At 34.9% G+C, this 6,329-nt stretch overlaps 1 pseudogene; it reads right to left on the bottom strand.

Annotated features, from left to right (window-relative positions):
* Window positions 1-901: 901 nt before the first annotated feature.
* Window positions 902-1,095, bottom strand: LOC144373113 (small nucleolar RNA U3; annotated as a pseudogene).
* Window positions 1,096-6,329: the final 5,234 nt, after the last annotated feature.

Below are 6,329 nucleotides of genomic sequence, written 5' to 3'. Positions count from 1 at the left end.
ACTCTTCTCACCTAGCTAAAATATGTAATTAAATGCTGTCGATCACTTTTAGCTTACTGTTCTATAGAGTTTTTATGTCTCTGATTTTTGTGTCTTTTCTGTTTTGTTTTTAAATAAGTAGTATAGTTAAAAGTTTGTCAATTTTGTTTATCTTTTCAAAAACCACTTTTTGGTTTTTTGATCTCTTGTATTATTTGAAAAGATTTTGGTCTCAATTTCATTTCTTTCTTTAAACTTCATTATTTCTTTCCCATAATTTTGAATTTGGTTTGTTTTTCTTTTCTATTTCCTGAAGTTGCACTGTTAGGTTTTATTATCTAACAATTTTCTACTTTATGTATGCATTCAGTGCTATAAAATTTCCTCTCAGTACTGCTTTTGCTTAATTATTATATAATTGGGTGTGTTGTTTCCATTTTAACTTGCTTCAAACTTTTTTAAAATTTACCCTCCAATTTTTATCATTGACTTATTGGCTAATCAGATATATGCTTAATTTCTATATATTTGTACAATTTCTACTGTTATTCTTGTTTTTATTTCCAATTTTATTCTGCAGTAGTCAAAGAATATAGCTATGATATTATTTTGGTTTTTAAGAATGTCTTTGAACTTGTTTTGCTGTCATTCCTTATGTGATAAGAATGCATGTTCTAGTTGGGCATGGTGGCACACACCTGTAATCCTAGTGACTTGGGAGTCTGAGACATGATAATCACAAGTCTTAAAATAAAAACTAAAAGGGGCTGGGAATATAGTTCATTGGTAAAACTTTACTGGGTTCAATCCCCAGTACTGCCAAAAGAATGTGTATCTGTAGCTGTTATATGAAACACCCTGTAAATGTTTGCTAGGACCCGTGGGTCAACAGTATTATTATTATTTTACGTTTTAAATAGAAACCACTCAGAAAGCATTTTCTTCCTGTAACTCATGCTAAGGAATGAGAAGAATGATCACCAATGTCAAATGGCAGTTGCAACCAAGCAATATCAAAAGCCATCTTCATTCTTAGGAGAGAGTGCTTCCCCTTCTCCTCATGGTTTCTGGTACTTCCCACTAGTTTTGTTTGTTTGTTTGTTTGTTTGTTTTCTTTATTGATTCTATTTGATTATTTTGTTATTATCATTTGCATATCTACTCTACCAGTACTTTTTATAATGTATTTATATCTTTATCACAGTAGTTTTACTCTTATTTCTAATTCTGGCCTCTTCTTAAATATTTCTTATATGCCTGATATGATGGAGAAAAATTCTGGCAGTTTTAACTTGTCTGAAAAAGACCATTTCTTTATTGTTTCTGAAACTTAACTTTGATGGATATAGAGTTCATAGCTGAAAGGGTTTTTCTTGGATGTTTGTTTTTTTTGTTTTGTTTTGTTTTTGTTTTTGTTTTTTTAGTGCTCTGAATATATTATTCCATTCTATCCTAGCCCTCAATTTGAGAGAAATCTGTTATTATTCTATTAACATTTCCTTCTATGTTATTTAATATTTTCCTCTTCCTAAGAATTATTTATCTTTTCATTTTGACAGCTTGATTAAACTGTGTCTTGGACAGGACTGCATGAGTTGAGTCTAATTAGGGTTCTTTGAGCTGTATGGGATCTGGTTTCCATAACTATCCTAGTATTTGAAAATTTTTCTGGTATTATTTTGTTAAATATGCTTTCAATGCCCTTTTCCAACTCTTCTCCCTCCAGAATAGAAGTAATGGAAATATTTGTCATTGAATGATGTACCATAGCTCCCTTAGATTTTTCATTCATTTCATTCATTTTTTCTTCATTTCCTCTAACTGAATTGATTCAAAAGATCTATTTTCAGCCAGGATGGTGGTGTATGACTGTAATCCCAGTGACCCAGGAGGTGAAAGGAAATCCATCTTTGCTCTGAGGGAAAAAAAATAATTAGACCAGGTTAGACCAGGTAGAGAGCCCTGGAGCCTCTGAGTGTCTTCTCTCCTCTCCGGGGTGCTGTCTTGGATCTTTGTATTTCACAAGGATCTCACTGCTGCTGTGCAGGGGACTTCCCAGTCACAACAGTTGGACTACAGTTGTTTATACTTTGCGGTGGTACCTTTTAGTAGGGAGGTGAGCAACAGGCAACTCAGTTCAGCCATGTCACTAGTGTCACCCATCTCCCAAATTTTGTTTCAGGGACTCTCTCCTGAGGACGCTTGATCAATAAATTATTTACACAAGAATATCAGGCTGTGTTTCTAGAAAAACTGACTTGGATAGTATTGGAACTGATGGTTCCAGGAGGCAATCTTTACAGATGTGGCTCTAGATCTGGTTAACTCACTGAGTGACAGTGACAGTGCAGGCATTCGTGGCAGGAGAAGTGTTGACAGTCTGTCAAACCCCTGTTGACAGCTGGCCCAGTGACTACACAAACTTTCACTGATGGTGACATAGATAAGACATGGCAGGAAGGGGGTGGATTTCCTTCTTAGGGTCTGTGAGGTTTGAGAGATTTTAAAGACAGTAACTATGTGAACTATTGGAATCAGGTAGCTAGGGCAAAATGCCATTTTTGCATTAAAGGAAGGAAATAACAGGCTCAGCTCTGTTAATGATGAACTTAAAGTAAAGTGTAAAAGATGAGAATATAGGTGATGGTAATTGAGGGATCATCATCTCTTGAAGCCAGAAAGAAGACAGAGCTAGAAATGAAACACAGTACTTGATTATAAAAGTGTAAAAAGTATTCTCAGATTACTCATGTTTCCCATGCCAATCACAGCTTGACAAGGAAAAAGTATGCTTCGGATACTTGAAGTGAAGGAAAAAGTATGCTTCGGATATTTGAAGTGAAGGGTATCTGGCCTGGGTGCACTTGAAAACCTTCAATGCCTGCTCCCCTGAACTCACTGTGGCTGCAAAAGAGTTCATTTCCCTTGTTCGAAGGTAAGGCATCCCTTATAGACTGTGCAGAGTCCTCCAAACCAACTTATAAAGTGCTTTATAAGACAACAATATTTTTCAGCATAAGTGCTCACTTACTCTCATGACCACCAGATCCATAGCGAGAGTGAAATCTCAGGACCACCTGAAGTGCTGAGATTTTGTTAAGAAGGGGGAGAACTGAAACCCAACATTCCAGAATCTTGCTACCATGGACGGGCAAGAAACTCAGTGGTCAACATACTATATCTGTAGCTGTGATTTTGGAAGTATAAGCTGAGGCATGTTTAAATAAAGAAAATTCAAAGTCCCATAAGGTTAGTAATATTTTGTACTTTCTTTAATATTCTGTTTAGTTTTAATCTCAAATACATATACTTTGGCAGATTCTAATCATTAAAATATATTAAAGTTCCAACTCAATTTATAATCTTATCAAATAAATTAGTACTTGAACATCACCTGTTTTATAACTTTTATAATTCATTAAATTTTTATCAATGTCTATTAAAATTAAAACTTAAAGCAAATTTAATTACATTGAATGTCACTTCATTTCTCAGTGTATTGTCTCAATATTCTGTTTTTTTAATATTCTGAAATTATTTTAATTATAAGGCATTTGAAGAAATTTTAGTTTATAATACATAATTGATCTGAGATCCTGAAACCTAGAACCAATTAAGCAACTTCTTTTCCTGGAATTGAGTCTCATATTTTCGATAAGATACCTGAAGGTAATAACTGTATAATCTAATTTTCACAAACTATCTGAGGGAGGAAGTAATTTAATGTGTTTTTAATTTGATTCGGAAAGCATTTCTGTTAAATTTTAAGCATATTGTCATTTTGTCTCCATTTATATTTCTCCAATGTCACATTAGCTGATAATCCTTTTTTTTGAGATTGAACCCAGAAGTGCTGCTTTACCACTGAGCTACATCCTCAGCTCTTTTTCATTCTTTATTTTGAGATAAGCTCTTGTTCAGCTGCCAAGACTGGCCTTGAATTTGTGACTCTCCTGCCCCAGCCTTCACATGGCTGAAATGATAGAAGTGTGCTACCAGGTTGATGATCATTTTATAGATAAAAAGAATAAAATATCTCTTGATTAAAACATCCCCTTTAGCTAGAAATTCCAGGTACAAGAAAGAATGGGTAACATGTGTGCAAGCAGATACATTAATGCATAGAGTCAAGGAAAGAGAGCTAGCATGGGCCTCCTGTTAGGCACTCATCACTAGAAGATGCACCTTTAAAACATTAATAGCCTTGAGGACCTCTGAGTCATTACTTCATACCAGCACGTTTCTGCTGTAGTCCTTTCCTGAGACCTCAGCACAGTGAGAGTGGGTGTATCAGTTGCAAAGAGACCAACCCCTCTGCACTCTGTATTGTTTTCTTAGTTTTAATTAAATAAGTCATCTCATATAGACTGTTGGATCCAGATATATGCTGACTCATTGATTGCTGTATAAGATCTATGTCAGTACATTTGGGATCCTTGACTCAAAAATTTAGGTTAGCAGATCTTTGCTTTTTAAAAAACATTGCTGGTAATATTGAAATGCTCTAAAAAATCACCAGTAGTTTAGCAAGCTTTTTAAAACTATGACAGATGCCCAAGATAACCAACTTACAAAGAGCTAAAGTTCATTATAGTTCTGTTTTTGAGGGATTTTTTTAAAGTATTTCCAAAAAATGTGTCAATCTAATATCCAATTACCTCCAAATACTCTAATGTATATTTCTTATAAAGACCTTCTTTCACATAATTATAATACAATCACCAACACAAGGAATTAACACTGGTATGTTTCTGTGACATGAACCATAATGCCATCTGAGTTAACTCAATTGACTCAATATTGTCTTTAATACTGAATGGTTCCAGCTAAGGATCATCTGCTGTATTTTATTTTCAAATATCTCTAATCTCTATGAAACTTTCAAAGACGCAGTTGTATAATCTATAAAATTATCTGATGTTTCCTCCTGATTAAATTCAGGTTATGGATCTTTTAGAGGAATATCTCAGAAGTGATGTAATGTTCTGTTTATTGCATTCTATTAGGTGGTACATGATACATTTTTAATCTGATGTTTTATTTAATTTGATCCCTTCTCCACTGTAATATTAATGTTTCTCTTTTATAATTAGTGAGAATATTGCAGGAAGGTACTTTTAACTATAAATTTCTCATAAAACTCTCAGTTCATTACCCTATTTATCCATCTATTGAACTCATGAATTCGCATTTTATCTGATGGGACACAAGGCTTAACTATCATTATTTATCTTTTTTTATTTTATTTTTATTTATATATGACAGCAGAATGATTTGTTCAATGGAAGACACTTCAAGCTTACTCTGTGAACTCTAGGTGTATCACTATCATTCTTGAGAAAGTTTTTGCATTTGGAAGAAAGTAGTATTCCAGATTTATCTTGTATTGTCCTTGAACTCAGCTATTTTGGGGGGAACCCCAGTTGCTTCAACTGGAGAGAAATAACTGCCACAGTCTGGCTGGGCAAAATAACGGGAGGGTGGAGAGGGGGTGACAAGGAACTTGTGAAGGTTGATACAGCAGGAGCCGCTTCTCTGCAGAGGTATATGTACTTAACTAATTAATCACAGCTTAATTAACATAAACTAGATACAGCAGTCAACCAATAAGGAATCCTCATCATCTTAATAATTACACACAGCTTAACTTAATTGACATAATCTAGACACAGCAGTCAGTCATTAAGGAATCTCCATTATCTTAATGGCTCGATGGCGTTACTTCTCAAACCACTCCTCTTGGCAAAGTGCCAGGAGCCATCTTGACTTGTCTCTGGCCCTCAACAATAACTGGAAGCAAAGGTCTGTGTGATAGGTTTATTCATTGTTATTGGGCTATAACTTTGCTTGCAGATTCTCTTGGACAGAACTAGAATGTGAGTGTGTATGTATGTGTTTGTGTGTAGATTCTTATTATGGTTTCTCTAATGGTCTTGAGGTCTCTCTCTAAGTGGCCACAATCAGAATAGCACTGACTGGGGGACAATTTAAGTTTGAGTGTTTCAGTGAGGTGAGACAAATGAGAGAAACAAAAATATGTGAAACCGTAAAAACTTCAAACACATGCATCCTAGTACTGACAAGTGGCTGAAAGAAGTCTGGGAGATGCAAGAAGCTCAAGGTGTGTGTGTGTCTGTGTGTGTGTGTGTGTGTGTGTGTGTGTGTGTGTGTGTGTGTGTTTTGAAGACAGGATTGTGATTTTTCCTTTATTAAGGTCTCTCTTGAGTTTTTCCATGGGGGTCATATGTTGTATAACTTAAAGAAAATGCGTGCAATGCTCCTGTGCTGAGCCTGTATGAAGTGTTGTTTTTTGAGTTTTTGAGATGAGAAATAAGTGGGCTATATCACAA

This window comes from Ictidomys tridecemlineatus, unplaced genomic scaffold, assembly GCF_052094955.1.
Source record: "Ictidomys tridecemlineatus isolate mIctTri1 unplaced genomic scaffold, mIctTri1.hap1 Scaffold_236, whole genome shotgun sequence".
Taxonomy (NCBI): Eukaryota; Metazoa; Chordata; class Mammalia; order Rodentia; family Sciuridae; genus Ictidomys; species Ictidomys tridecemlineatus.
This window is presented reverse-complemented; position numbering and strand designations above follow the sequence as displayed.